The following is a 15,385-nucleotide window of genomic DNA, read 5'->3' on the forward strand; positions in this document are numbered from 1 at the left end:
TACGGATTCTCTCAAGAAAAAGCCCAGTTCCCAATACGTTTCCTATTAGATTTTATTCTAAGAAAGACGGATTTACAACTGCCTTTTGGAGTGCTGAGATTTCTCGTGGGGAAATCTTAGGTAAAAGGTAAGATACCCTCCCGGTTGAGGCGGCTAGCAGTCACAGGTGGATTGAGCAGTTTTGGACTGCACTTTAAGCAGAGCTGGGACAAGACCCAGGTCCTCCTACAATCGATTTAAGTTGGCTTATTAATAAGAATAGCGGGAATGGTGTCGTGCCTAACTTGCAAAGATTTTAAAAGAAGATCATTGTTTAAGGGGGTAAAGACAAGCATTCTTTGTCTTAACTTCTAAATCATGCTTTTTTTTTTTCCTTTTGAATGTTTTGGTAGATGTTGCTGCTTCCTCTTGGTTTGACTAGCATTTCTCTAATACTTTAAATCTTTGCAAATGGAATTTTAACTTCCTCTTCGTTTTTTAATCTCTAGAGCCTCTATTCATGATCGTTACTAGACAATTTGCAGAGTTTTTTCAGATAGGGAGATCAAAGTATAGAAGTCTCCCAAAGGCACACGAAATTAATAAAAAGTTATTAACTACTTAACATTTAAAAACAAACTCCCCCAAATGTGAAAAACCAAAAAATGCCCATGGCTTTCAGATTCCAAGAGCAAGGTTTACAACACTAAACTTCACAAGAATAGGGTGTTAAAAAATCTCGTTCCTTTGGGATGGGCCACAAACCCTGTGGGAAAATATGACTCAAATGGACTTAGGCTTGAGGTCACGGTGTATAGAACACAATTGTTCTTCCCATCCTGCATGGCTCACCTGCATCAGATTGCTCAACAAGGTATACTCTGAAGAGGTCAAAGGACTCCTAAAAGCCCCACCCAAGGTCCCTGTCTGGGCAAATTACTGTGAATAGCATCATCACTGACACTCACATAAGCTGCTTAGGAGAGGAAAACAACTTAATACACTCTTCCGCAAGAGAAACCCAACTCAGATTCACAATTCAACTCAAGCTGGTGTCCATGGTGAGGGATCGGCACAGCGACAGGCTCCCAAGGGGGAAAAGAAGCCACACATTCTTGAATGTAGTTATACTCTGTGCTCTAGGAGGCTGATTGTGAGAGCCATTGGTAAGCAGTACCAGGAGCCTCTTGTTCTTTTCACATAAAACAATAGCCCTGCAGGACAGACATGTCTTGTTTCTGGGTACAACTTGATTCCCAAGCCCTAATCAGTCTTCTGCTAATTCAAAACAGCAGCCTCCTGGGCTGAGCCTCCCCCTATCAGATTGTCCATCCTCAAGTTCACAAAACGTTCCTTCCACGATGAAAGGACAAAGCGGTTGCTGAACACAAAGAAAGCTCCCCATAGTTTAGCTGTTTAATTTTAGTAGGAGTTCAGAAACCTCATTGTAGAAGGACTTGCACTTTGTCTACAGTTAAAACCAGTATCTGGGGAGAAACAAACAAACAAAACCAACCCAGGGTATCAGTGGTTCGCTTTGAAAGGAGGACTGGATGAAAGGCAGGATGGGGGGGTGGGGTGGGGCGGGAAATGTCCTAACCTGAGATTTTTATAGAGAACACATTTTCTTTTTTTAATGGAAAAGAAATCTACGATAGGATTCAAGATAAAACCTATTGTAACATCTGTCAGGATTAGAAGTTGTTTCGCAGTATTCCACCATTTAACTTCCTTCACACCTACTAGAAGGCCCTACCTTCTCGGGTCAGAGAATCATTATCTCTAGGTCTTATAAAATGCTTACCAAAATCTGCTAGCTGCTCACCGGAGAGGTTGAGTGTAAAGTGCAGGTTCTCCCAGAGATTCTGGTAACAGATATTAAATACCTTAAGCAAAAATGGTCAAGTTCCAATAGTGGACTTTCAGAAATTATTCGCAGAGAAGCATTTCTTTCCCCCCAACTCCCAGTATGTTTTCTACAGTAAAGACTGCAATTATAGGGGACTCTCAAACTGCGGACCAGTGACCCAGAAAGTCCTACCTGACTCCCCACTTTCCCAGCAGGAAAGAAATTTTCACCTGTGTTTTTTCATCTACAAAGCCACGGTGTCGGAAAGTGATAAAACAACTCCAAATATTGAAGCTTACGTGCCAAGCGCCGCACTCGAACCTGGGGATGTGAAGAGCAAAACAAGTCCATCCCCATCTCCAACCAATTTATGTGCTGGGGAGGCCCATGTGTGGGGAATTAAAAGCAGACCGCAATGAGTCACCGGACCTATCCTGGCTGGGTGGGCAGGCCTGTGGAGGGCGGGGGGGGGGGGGGGGGGGGATGGTTAGGTGGTTCACAAAGGCTTTCCAGAACAACCTTTCTCAAATGTTAATCCATAACACCTGAGAACCTTACTACAGTACGGACTCTGATTGGGAATGTCTGGGATGGAAGCGTAGCTTCAGCATTTATAGGATGCTCCCAGGTGATGCAGATGCCACTGGTCTGTGGAGCACACTGCGCAGCAAGGACTCCCAGGAACTCACACCTGAGCTAAGACAAAGGCTGAGCCTGACTTCACTAGGGAAAGACATCGCAGGCAGAAAAACGTGCAAAGACACAGAAGCTAGAAACATTGTGCTGGATGTGGGAAATAACATTCAACATGCTAAGGAAAATGTTTATGTGAAATATTGTTGAATGTGAATACAGTCAGTAAGAGCTTTACACAAAAAGGGAAATTCTTTTTTTTTGTAATAGTTGCACAGAGGTGGAAAGATTAGAAGCGGCTCCCCTCATGCCCCTCCCTCATCTTTTTCAAACTCTCGCTAATGTGTCTTATGTTGTATTTTTTAAATTTAGCTTTATTAAGATATGATTTATTTTATTTTATTCATTTATTTTTTTAGAGAGAGAGTGTGCACCCATGCAAGGTGGGGCAGAAAGGAAGAGAAAGAATCTTAAGCAGGCTCCATGCCCAGTGCAGAGCCTGACGCAGGGCTCCTTCTCACAACCCTGAGATCATGACCTGAGCCTAAATCAAGAGTTCGACGCTCAAGCAACTGAGCCACCCAGGCGCCCCTTATGTTGTATTTATTAAAACAACAGCAAAAAGATAAATTAGTTTCTCCTCCATTTGCTGGTGGGGGGAATTCTGTACTGGGGTGTCTTTTGACAAAATGACCACATAACTTCCTCCAATTTGGGATTATGTGATTGGATGGGAGACAGACCTACTTAGTAACTGATTGCAACAATTACGTAGTGACTCGGTTATGATCACTACATAAAGATGTGTGTTTTTGAACGAATAATATTTTAGAAAAAGAGGTGAGTAATTAAAAATACCAAAGCATGTTTTTATAATCTATTAGTAAATTTTGCCTAGGAAAAAAATGGAGGAATTATATGGAATTCTGACAGAAGAAAAAACACCAAACGTTGTGTCTTTTGACTTCACAGAGTGAAGAGTAGCACCCTGATGAGGAATTCATTGCTTGGTGTCCCAGAACATGTCAGTGTCCCAGGCAAGGGGGAGAACTTTACGTTTCTGAGGAGCAGAAGGGAAGGTTGTGGTTGCTCAGGACATAGAGCCATAAGCTGTAAGTCTATAAGATACAGGCTCTATGGTTCCCGGTGCATAAATGGAACTCTTAAAATTAAGATCACCTTTCTTCCAAATTAGGTGTGTTGCAGGAAAATACACATATAATATTTAGTCCACTCCCAGCCCTAACTGAAAACCATTAAACAAATCTTATGACTATGTGACTATACATAATACAGTCCTCATAAAGACTCACACGTTATCTGAGTTTTACAAGAATCCTATGAGACAATGCCAGACTCCACTGTCTCTATTTGACAGATGAGAGAACTTAATTTGAGGCATGTTGATTAAAGATGTTGGGTAACATCTCCAAAGACACCCAGTTAGCAGCAGAACTAGTTTTAAGCATCAGGTTTTTCTGATGTCCTTGCTCCAGTTCCAGACTTTTTTTTCTGTGATACAACACTAACTTCTTTTTTTTTTTTTTTTTTAAGATTTTTGTGTTTTTTTTTGGGGGGGGAGGGGCAGAGAGAGAGGGAGAGAGAGTCTTAAGCAGACACTGCGCTGAGTGAGGGGCCTTTCTCAGGGCTCCATCTCACAACCTTGAGATCACGACCCGGAGATTACGACCCGAGATCACGACCTGAGCTGAAACCAAGAGTCGGTTTGCTTAACTGAGTGCCAGCCCAGTGCCCCACAAGACTGTAACTTCTAAAAAACAGGTGGGCAGGCATAAAGAAGTGAGGATTTCAAAATCAAAAGGAATTAAAATCTATGGTAACTTTTCTATGACTTTTTAAAACTCAGAATTTCACAAGAGCAGTTTGGAATTTGCCATAGGCTCAAACTATATGCCCTCTGTTCAGTTTTAAAGGAACCTAGATACAAATAGGTACAGGTGTGGTGTTGGCATATAAATATTCTTATGAAACTCACAATACACCAAATGAAGAAACACAAGAGATTTACTGGTGATTTGAGGGCCAGGAAGTATGTGCCACCTAATTTATGGGTTATTAATGAAGGACAAACCAGAATGTTATTTATAATAGGCTGTCCAGTTAGTCCCTATTAGTCTTTTTCAAAATTACATTTGTCTTATCTTATTAAATATGTTCATTATAAAACAATATTAGAAATTGTCATTTAGGATCCTCATAAGAAGAAAATAGAAATAGTTGCATATCAAAGATATTTGATCAAAAGAAATGATTTCTTCTTAGGTGTTAAAGAGAGTTTTGTTAAGAATTATTTCAACATGGTATTAAACCAAAAGGTCAATTTATGTGTGAACATGTCAATCCTCTGCTTCAGGGTTTCTCCAACTTCCCTGTGCATGTGAATCACCTACAGATGTTGTTGAAGTGAGGACTAATCCAGAGGGTCTGGGGTGGAGCCTGAATTCTGCATTTTAAGATGTTCCTAGGGGATGCTGAGCTGCAGGTTCCGGAAGCTCACATGACTAGACTAGCGAGGCATCACTGGAATCCCTTGCGAATGAACTTCCTTGGAATCACTCGAGATCATGGGACTTTGATTAGCAATGTCATGTGGACGTGGCTGATGCTTTCTCAAGTACTCCACTTGCTAATAATTTACCCATTGATGTATCTATTCTATTAGAAGGTCTGTGAAAGAATAGGAAGTACCTTACAATATCTTACAAAATAAGATTGCTAATTTTCTAGCTCTGGGTTTACTTTTCATGTCCTCCTCTTAATTAGGTAAGTTGTGCAGAAAACTTCAGATAATGGCTTGATTTTTTCTTTAGTGGGTGAAGACAGCTCAGACATTCTACTTTATTATCTTGGACATATAGTCTCAGATCAGATACTTTACAGACCGGGAAAGCGAGGCATTTTGAGATTTATTTTGGGATAAAAGTAGGGTTGCAAATTAAGCAAAAACAAAAAAGAGAAAAGAAAAATAAAACCAAACTTCAAACAACCAAAATGATGAGACACCCAGTTAAGTTTTAATGTTAAATAAAAGATTCATTTTTTTAGTATGAGTGTACTCCCATGTAATACATATATGTAATATATACTTATACTAAAAAAATCATTGTTGATCTAAAATTCAGATTTCACTGGTCATCCTATATTTCACCTCGCAAGCCGAGGTAAACGCACACCCTTTCAGATCCTAACTAACGCTGAAGGGCAGAGAGAACAGACGCTGACGTGGAGAATGAACAGACCCACTAACAGGGTTGTTTAAACATTCCAACTGCACAGAGAACGGCTTTCTGGATTTGCCAATAACACATACAGCACGCGGTTATTACTGCTGTTGATGTGTGGAAACTCCTTTTAGAAGATTTGTGCCCAGAAGACCACACTTAAGAAAAAAAATTATGGTAGAAGTCAAGCCGGAAGTGAAACTAACAGAAGTCTTCAATCAACAGTTTCCTTTGGGCGGGGCGGGGTGGGGGCGGGGGGAGAGGAAGGACCAGTGGGAACAAAGCAGGAAAGTTTTCCGTCTAGCTCCCTCTTTCTCTTTTCCACTTTGTAAGACTGAAGAAGATCAGTGGGAAAATGGAGATAGTGGTTTCTTGGTTAGAATCAAGAAAGGTGCTTCTTAATAGATCCAGTTTTGACAAGCTGTTTGGATTGAAGATCATCTTCGAAAGAAGGAAGGAAAGTGTAAGGTGGTTGCAGGCACACTCTCACCTCTTGCTTATCAGTTGTTGACAACAGCCTTTACTTAAAGAGGGTAATCTGGTCCTCTGGTTTTGCTTTTATGTATGACATTGAATAAAAAGCTTCAGATACTTTAGCAAAACTAAAAGAAACTGCCTCATTTTCCCCCTGCCTTTTCTGGCTTATTTTCCCTTCTCTTACTAACTCCAAATACTAATAGTCATTCTTGCCATGTTGTTTATAATTAATTCTAAGTTAATACCAAGGATGACCCGTTAGCAAAATGCTTGAGTGTTCTGCCCCTGTTTAAGCAATTAAAAATTATGAATTTCTTCCACTGGTAAAAATGTAGTAAAATCCAATTAGTTTAAGAAGGTTGTTAATTTAGGAACTTTTTAAAATTCAAGTTATTTTAATTCCAGTTAGTTATGGGGAGAGTGGGTGGCTCAGTTAGTTGACCATCTGACTCTTGAGTTCTGCTCAGATCACAATCTCACAGTCATGACATCGAACGGTGGGGCTCAGCCCTGAGTGTGGAGCCTGCTTAGGATTCTCTCTCTCCCTCTCCTCCTGCCCTTTTCCACCCCCAAACTCCCCCCTCAAATGCTCGCTCTCTCTCAAATCAATCAATCAAAAAATTCATTCCAATTAGTTAACATACAGCATTATAATACTTTCAGGTGTACAATATAGTGATTCAACACTTCTATACATCACCCTGTGCTCATCGCAACAAGTACTTGCCTTAATCCCCATCATATATTTAATCCATTCCTCTACCCACCTCCCCTCTGGTAACCATCAGATTATTCTCTATAATAGTCTGTTTCTTGGTTTGTCCCTCTCTCTCTTATTTTTTTCCCCTTTGCTTGTTTGTTCTGTTTCTTAAATTTCCATATGAGTGAAGTCATATGGTATTTGTCTTCCTCTGACTTATTCTGCTTAGCATTATACTTTCTAGAGCCATCCATGTCACTGCAAATGACAAGATTTCATTCTTTTTCACAACTGAAGAGTACTTCTGTGTGTGTGTGTGTGTGTGTATGGGTGTGTACCACATCTTCTTTATCCATTCATCAATCCATGGACACTTGGGCTGTTTCCATATCTTAACCATTATAAATAATGCTGCTATAAACATAGGGGTGCACATATCCCTTTGAATTAGTGTTCTTAGATTCTTCAGGTAAATACTCAGTAGTGTGATTGCTGGATCATAAGGTAGTTCTATTTTTAACTTTTTGAGGACCCTCCATACCATTTAATTTTGGAACTACTTTGGAGAGAGATATACGTATATATATATATGGCACAAGCTATATTAAATGAAATGTAATTAATAAAATATGAAATCTAATTTATGGTAAGGGAGGAAAGTTACTTTTCACTTGAACTGGTTCTACAATCTGTCTTCAGTTGTCTCCCTTCATCCTTCTTCCCCATTACTCCATCAGGAGCAAGAGGGGGTTATGTCACCTTGGTAGTTAGATATCTACATGCCATTGCTACCAATGGTCCCAGGATGGGGTTAGATACCCTTATATATATATTTTTGGTTTTGTTTTAGAAATTATTTAGCTGATCTCAGGTACCTCAAACTTTACATTATTTATAATGCATTGTTTGATCTAGTGAAAAAGGAACCCCAACCACCATTTTTGGTTTCTAAATTGTAGGTGTGCTGATTTTGGAAGGGATGAAGAGGACCAGTTATATATAATCCTTAAAATTGCTCTATTAATCTAAGTGAAACTCATTTGCAGTCGGTGGCATTAACAAGTCATCGAAAAGAGGAAATTCTCTTAACTTAAGGAAACTTTATGAGGCCACACTTAAAAAGGTAAGACAAGTTCCTATCAATGTAGTTATTGTTCTTTCAAATATTCTTTCTAGAATCTTAATAGTAATCTGTCCAGCCTTGGGCAGAAGGCAAATAATTTGAATTTCTGGATCATAATCTGATCTGTTTTTGAATTTGGAAATTGCAGACTAAATTGTCCATGGCATATTGCCAGCCTCTAGTCATGTAAGTGACTATGTGAAAATCTGCTTATTATTTAATGAGCACTCCCTTTATTAAGTAGTGAGCAATTGATATTAAATGTATACTTTAGAAGAGTAGTGCTATTTTCAAAAACAGCAAGTTTCCACATCATGTTTTAAGTGTATAAAGTGAGAGTCAATGGAAAATCTCAAATCTGGGGCACCTGGGTGGCTCAGTCGGTTAAGCAGCTGCCTTTGGCTCAGGTCATGGTCCCAGGGGGCCAGGGATGGAGCCCCCTCCCTCCAGCTCCCTGCTCAGCAGGGAGTCTGCTTCCCCCTCTCCCTCTGACCCTCTTGCTTGCTTGTGCTCTCGCCCTGTTGCTCTCAAATAAATCATCTTAAAAAAAAATCTCAAATCTGAATAAATCCTCAAATTACATATTCATATACTAAATCAAATAAGCAACAACCAACAACAACAACAAACCTGCCCTCACAGGTTAGGAAAGAGAAAAAGGAAGTTCCTACTGCTAAAGAGTTAAGGCAAGTGTCCCTCTGGGCTTGCTGACAAGGCTGTGTTTTCGCATTTTCTGGGGCACTGGAAACAGTGACATAGCTCCACGTAAGTTAGCACTGCATTGTTTGGGCCTGTTAAGGTTCAGAAGTTTTACAGTTTACCGTATCACAAAAATTCATGTATTATTTAGAAAAGTACTGCTTTTGCAAAGTACATACACACCAAAGGGAATTATTAAACTAAACTATCTTGAGCGATTAGTTTACCTATGTTTGGAAACAAATTATTTTCCCTTTCCTTAAGGGAAAAAAACAAAAAAAGACGAGGGCTTTAAGTGAGCAAATTCTCATTTATAACTGAAGTATATTGAATGGGAACAAATCAAGGGTGTGCAAACATTGTAAGTAAATATTTTAGGCTTTGTGTAGCACACAAGTAGCCATAGACAAGAACCAAGTAAATAAGTATGGGTGCAGTGCAATTACACCATTGTGAACGCTGCAGTTGGCATTTTGTACAATTTCTAAGGATCCCAAAATATTGTTCTTCTTTGGATATGTTTTCCACCATTAAAAAAAGACAAAAACCAGTTTTGGTTCACAGGACAGACAACAACAGACAGTGGGCCATAGTTTGCTGATCTCCAAAACAGATGGAGCCATGGGCTCCAACACAAGCCTAGTGTCAGTAGTCATTTTTGAACTATGTAGATGATGAGATTTGCTGGGAGGAAATTGACCAATAGTCATATTCTAGAACTCTGGTGTAACAAATCACAATTTTGAAGACTCCTCTTGAAATTTAGGGTTGCAAATTTGGAGCAAAAAAATTTGTGCGATGAATAGATTTGAAATACCAGAGCCAGATTTTCCTGATTCAGGAGAATAAATTCACTTTAAGTGTTTAAGAGGGTTGCAGGTAAATATATAAGAGTGTAGGATTTTATTCTCTGTGGTCTTCAGTAGTGAAGGCTGCAAAGAATGCTCTGTGGATGGAATGTGAGGTGAGGGAGACCCCGAAGCAGAAACTGAAGGACTATTTAGTAAAGATGCTGTACAGGGCATTTACATTTTTGCTGGATGGTGGGATGAACCTGTGAGGGCTCTTCAAACAAGAGAGTTTATGCTTCTATGAGTTGGGCAAAGATTCTGAGACTTCCTACTTTGGTTATCTGGATAAGAAGCTAATGATGGCTAGATTCTTGGATGCTGGCCAAGTCCAAAGGTTGATTAACTTTGTGAGAGCATGATGTATGTAAATAGTTTCTCCTATTTTAAGGAGGGAGCAGAGAATTAGAACTGAACTTGTCCAGCCAAAACCTCCAAGCAAGATTATATCCAACCCTATTCAAGAAATACCTGCATGACATAATAGACACTGGACAAGGAGTCAGCACCCCAGGTTTCTCGCCACTTTGAAGTGTCATTTAATTTTTGGACTTGTGCTTTTTGGCACATGGTAATTCTATCCACCTAGTTCTGTTTGGGCCCTGATATGTTAATAAGACCAAAGGGCGGGGGTCTCCTTGGTGGTGTAGTCATTTAAGATTCCAACTCTTGGTTTCAGCTCAGGTCATGATCTCAGGGTCGTGAGATCGAGATGGAGCTCCACCTCGAGGTCTGCACTCAGCACAGAGTCTCAGATTCTCTCTCCCTCTCCCTCTGCTCCTCCCACTCATGCTTTCTCAAATAAATAAATAAATCTTAAAAAAATAAAAGACCAAAGGGCTGTATAAATTTAAGGTTAAAAAAAACCCGGATGATTCTCGTCTGTTCTCAAAAACTTAAAAGAGTTTCTAAAATCAAGATGACACGCCTTCTCTCTACCTTACTTCTCTTCGCCTACTTATAAATACTACAAAACTAGGTTTACACCATCCTCTGATGAACAGTTTCTGATTAATCTGGATTAGACCCAGTCTTCTAGACTACATTTCAGCCGTCAATAACTTACACCTTCCAAAAAAGGGAGGGGAATTTCAGAAGTGCATCCCCAGTGCCTCTTTGAAGCTACCCAGAACTGAGAATGGGTTCATTTACATCATTTTGGCCTTTGGAAATTCTTATTAACATTTATTTTTGGTGGCATCTGTCAAAGACCACAACCAACTTCTCATTTTTAAATATGCTGGCTACTTAAATATACTTGTGCTATTTTTAATGAAGGCCAATGACAATAAAAGCTGTTTAACTATTAACGTGTTATTTGTCCTGTGCTCTGAAATAACTCTCCTAGCTTCATGAATTCGTTTAGGCATCCATATAGGCGGATATTTGTTTTTTTTTCATAATAATTGGCAGAGAACAAATTTGTGAAGTGAATCTTCGATCCATGAGAGTGTAGTTATGTATAACAATTACTAGTTAAATTGATTGAACTGAATTATTTTATGCTAAAAACAATGCCAAACTGTTATATGTAAAACTGTAAATGAACAATGAGCTACCGTTTTATAGCACTTAAGAACTGAACCAGACCTTCGGCTCCTCCATATTCAGAATGTCTGTCTTGGAAAATAACAAAACTGAATGTACTCAGGGTGCTTTGCTTACCAATGTTCTCCCCACCTTTTCATAATGTTCAGTATAAACAAGTAGCATCCACACCATGAAAGGTCTTATGCTCTGTGCTATGGGAGCTGCAGACACAAAGGCCCCTAGGAGAGAAGACCAAGCAGGGTACACAGGGGCTATGAGAGATTCAAACAAAGTTCTGTAGCTGACCATATTGAAGGCTTGCTGTGTGCCAGGCACTGCTGTTCCCTCTTAAAGAAACCGAATGGGGAAGGAAGCATGCAGGCAATGGTAGAGAGAGTCGTGGTAATATAAAGAATACTGAAGAGAGGAGAGGTATAAAAATTGAAGTTAATAGTAATAAAAATAAGAAAAGTTTATTTAATAATCTGTATTCATTTTAAAACAGGTTCTCTTATTAGGGTCATGTATACCTTAGGAAATGTTTTTTAAAGCAAGAAATTGTGGGTTAGTAGCAAACAAAATTGCTTGCAAAATGTTAGGTATAACCATTTCTATTTAAATGGATCCTTTAATCTACTACTGACTGTGTAATCAAGCAGTATTTGACTTTTCTGTGTTCAAAATTTATGTACTACAAATTCATCCTCTCTACTTCACATAATTGAAATAACCCAAACCAGTCTGCAGCACTCTCCAGCTGTTTTTTTTTTTCTTTTTAATATGCCTCCTACCAAGGAAATTACACGATGTCTAGCTGGCTTTGTGTTTCCCCTTCTAACAGGAGAGAGCATTATAATGCAGCTGGTAGAATAGTGTGATGGAAAGGGGATCGGCTTCTACAAGCAAACATATCCTGATCAGATATTCAAATATGCTTTCAAAGGAGTGGAAAAGTGCGCGTCAATAAGCTACTGGATGTAATTACTTCCTATTCCCGGGGCTCCGCCTTGGACTGCAGCCTGCTGACTCACCAGGCTGCTCCCAGTTAGTTTCTGCTGGGTTTCCCCACTGCCTGTGCACGTGAGTCATCATGGGAATGAAAGTTTCTACCCATCTCCTTAACAACCGTGCGGAAACCATGCATGACAGAGAACTTCGATCTCTCCAATAAGAACCGGACCTAAGGCAAGAGAGGGTGAAAGATGATGTGGCAGGTGTCACCGCCAGCCAAGCTGCCGCATGACAATCCCCCGCCCTAGGGCGTCAGCAACACTCCAGTTTCAGTGTCTTTTTCCCTACCCGCCCAAGTAGTTAAACTGGCATCTTGTCTAGCATCTCTTGCAGCTGCTGGCCACTGAACTTTTTTTTCTTTTTTTTCTTTCTTCTTCTTCTTTTTTTTTTTTTTTGCGTCAGCGGTGCTCAAACTTTGCTGCACAGCAAAATTACCTGCAGATTCATAAAACAAATGACAAACCCGATGCTTGGCTCTCATCTCCAAACAGTTGGATTCAAATGAGTTGGGATGACATGTGGACATCAGGATTTTCCAAAGCTCCCCAGGTAATTCTAATAGGCAGCAAAGCTTGGGAAGGTTCGTATTGGAGAAGCGTCTACTCTTCCCATGCAAGCGAAACCTACTAGTTACGCCTAACTAATGACTACCTGGTGGCCTCCCAACCTGTCTTGGAGATCTACCGACACATGGCCCCTGATAACTTAGTTTGGCAGCCACAAAGAAGGCTAGCGAAGCAAAGCAAGGGGACATTTTTAGAAGGGACACTGTCTAGACAAGGACCATCTCCCCTCTTAGCTTACTAAAAACAGCTAAGTTTAGTGCTCAAGAGAAGCATCTCAAACGTTGCTATTCTCTGTTACCTTTTGATCTCTGTTCTGTTTCATTCCACAGAGTCTTGATCGGCAAAGCTGCAAGCCTTGGGTCCTCTCAGATTAGAAGCAGGTGCTGCGTCAAAGCACAGTCAAGATGCGACTGCACGCTTCACCTCTGCTGGGACCGAACCGCCGCCTCGCAGCGCGGCCCCAGGGTAGATACTATGCTAATCAAGAAAGTTCTTCCGTCTCCTCGCGGGAGGGCGGGTGCAGGTTTGAACACTTAACCCTTGATTTTACGTGACTGCATTATAGTTCGTTTAGTGACCTCCTTTTACTTAGCGGGTCTGGCCCACGTTCCACGATTTTGGAAGAGGGGACGTGAGCAAGTGATGGAGAAACCCGTAGGGAGGGGACAGCAGTGTTGGCTGGTGCCGAGGTGAAGGGACGGCTAATGTTCGGAATATTAATTAATCCACGCGCTACTGACCCGGCGAAGACTAGCAGAAGGGGACTGGGGGTTAAGACAAAGGCTCCTCCTGATCAAATGGCTACAGCGCCCCTTCCTCCGAGGTGATAGCTCTGCCTTCTGCGCTGGGCGGCACTTGGCACGGGACTCGCAGAGTGACTCAAGGCGTGACCAAATCCACTCGCCCTTTCGGGATTTGAAAGTCTGCATTACGGAGCACTCCAGATTTAGGGGGGAAGGTCTTTCTGTGCCCACCCCTCCGTCCAGCCTTTTGATTTCTGGGCTTTGGCGCAGCCCTTCTAAGGGTGGACTGAAGAATTTCCTACGGAAGCAGAGTGGGGAGTCACTGAGTAGCCCTCGCCCTGCGCCCAGGGAGCTCTCTGCAGAAGAGCCCCTTGGGTTCAGAATCACAACCCGCTCTTTTTTCCCCAGACCTGGCTCCCAGGTCCCGGGAGTCAGGAGCACCAGCTGGAGCCGGAGTCGGAATGGGGAGCAGTGGGCTTCGTCTCCGCCGGAGGGCGAGCACCCGGGGGGTCCAGGCTTTGATCCCCTGACGGCAAGCGCCAGCGCGCAGCACTTCCTGGTCTGCCCGAAGCGCGCGGCCGCTGCCAGAGCCCTCGGTTCTCAGTCCCAGCGCCCCAACTCCCGCGCCTCCAGGTCTGCGCGCGTCGGGCGCGCACCCCCAAACCCCCTCTGCACCAGCGCCAAGTGTCCCCGTCCTGGAGAGCCCTGGCCCTCACCCCAGAGCTAGTCCACTTTGCTTCTGCCAGCGTGGCAGTCCGACTCCCTCCCCTCTCCCCCCGTGCGCAGCGCTGGGGCTACTAAGGAGAGGTGAGGCCCGCGGGAACGCGGCGGGTGCGGAGCCCGGAGCCGCGGCGCCGACCCCTGCACAACTTCTTGCCGGGCACGGAGACCCGGGGTCCCGCCGGCTCCGCGACCCGCACACTGCAGTCCCCCGGCTGCGGGAGGAGGCGCGGCCAGTGCTCGGCCTGGGAGGGACTGCGCCAGGGCGGGAGGTGTCGGGGTGCGCCAGGGCGGTACCGCTTTAAATGCACTTGACTCACCTGCTCCGGCGCTGTCGCCTCCTTCCTCTACTGACAGCTGGGGGCTTTGTTTTCTCCACCCACCCGGCCGGCTGCGCTCCGCCCCCACTGCCACACGTGACTCGCCGTCTGCCACCAACGCGGCTCCGCTAGTCCACCCGGGAGAGCGGGGCCAGCACCACCCTTTCCCCAGGGTGCGGAGGGCAGGTGGAGACCCCAGCCCAGGACACGTCCGGGCTGGTCCGAGGTGACCTGTTGGCGGGATGGTCGGAAGGTGGCACGTGGGTTAGGGCCCTTGGAAGCCAGAGTGAGTTGGTGACATGGAATAAAGTGCCAGCCAAAAGGAGCTGGGCTGTTGGGCCCCACCCAAGAGAGAGGAGGCCGGCGCCGCTCCGAAGAGGGGTCTTGAAAAGGCGACGTCACAGCCAGAATTAAGTACCTGTAGCTGGGAGCCCGCTCACCAACCCGCGTGCTTCCGCTTTTCAGACCAAGTGTTTGTACTCATACCTAGGGAACAACTGATAATGAGGGGCAAACTGATTTTGTCATGAACATTATTAATCAAACCAGGCAATTCCAAACCGAATAATACGGTTAATAATGTAATCATAGCAAGTTTTATTGAGGTTTCAAATCTGCTTTTTGGTGCTGTTGATATTTGGATTCTATTTGGAAAAGGGAATCCAGGCTGGAGAAGCTAAGTCCAGCTTATTGATGTGGGCACTGGTCCATTTGGAATAGTACCTATTTTTAATGAAATGACTTGAGAAAATGTTCTGGCTTCAAGACCCAGCTCAGTATCTGCTGCTTTTGGAAGTGTTCCTGACCCTTGCTGATCCCCAGTGTTTGAAACTGAAAGAACCTGTTGTCTGAATCCTTCCTTTTGCCCTTGGAGAACACAAGCATTACCTCCTCCCCCTGCCGGGTGTCGTCCCCCCCCCCCCCCCCCCCCCCCCCCCCCCCCCC

The 15,385-nt window shown here is 43.0% G+C and overlaps 1 protein-coding gene across 2 annotated transcripts in view; it reads right to left on the reverse strand.

Annotated features, from left to right (window-relative positions):
- Window positions 1-14,589, reverse strand: part of MAPRE2 (microtubule associated protein RP/EB family member 2) — a 159,409-nt gene extending 144,820 nt beyond the window's left edge. The window contains exon 1 of one of the 2 annotated variants that reach the window (XM_025886361.2): window positions 14,441-14,589. The gene's annotated coding sequence lies outside the window, so the exon portion shown is untranslated. Of the gene's footprint in view, window positions 1-1,783; window positions 1,801-14,440 lie in introns of those variants that run through there. The other variant, XM_073898350.1, reaches the window with a different exon arrangement.
- Window positions 14,590-15,385: the final 796 nt, after the last annotated feature.

Source organism: Callorhinus ursinus, unplaced genomic scaffold, assembly GCF_003265705.2.
Source record: "Callorhinus ursinus isolate GAN/ISIS: 27379988/994484 unplaced genomic scaffold, GSC_fseal_2.0 scaffold11, whole genome shotgun sequence".
NCBI lineage: Eukaryota > Metazoa > Chordata > Mammalia > Carnivora > Otariidae > Callorhinus > Callorhinus ursinus.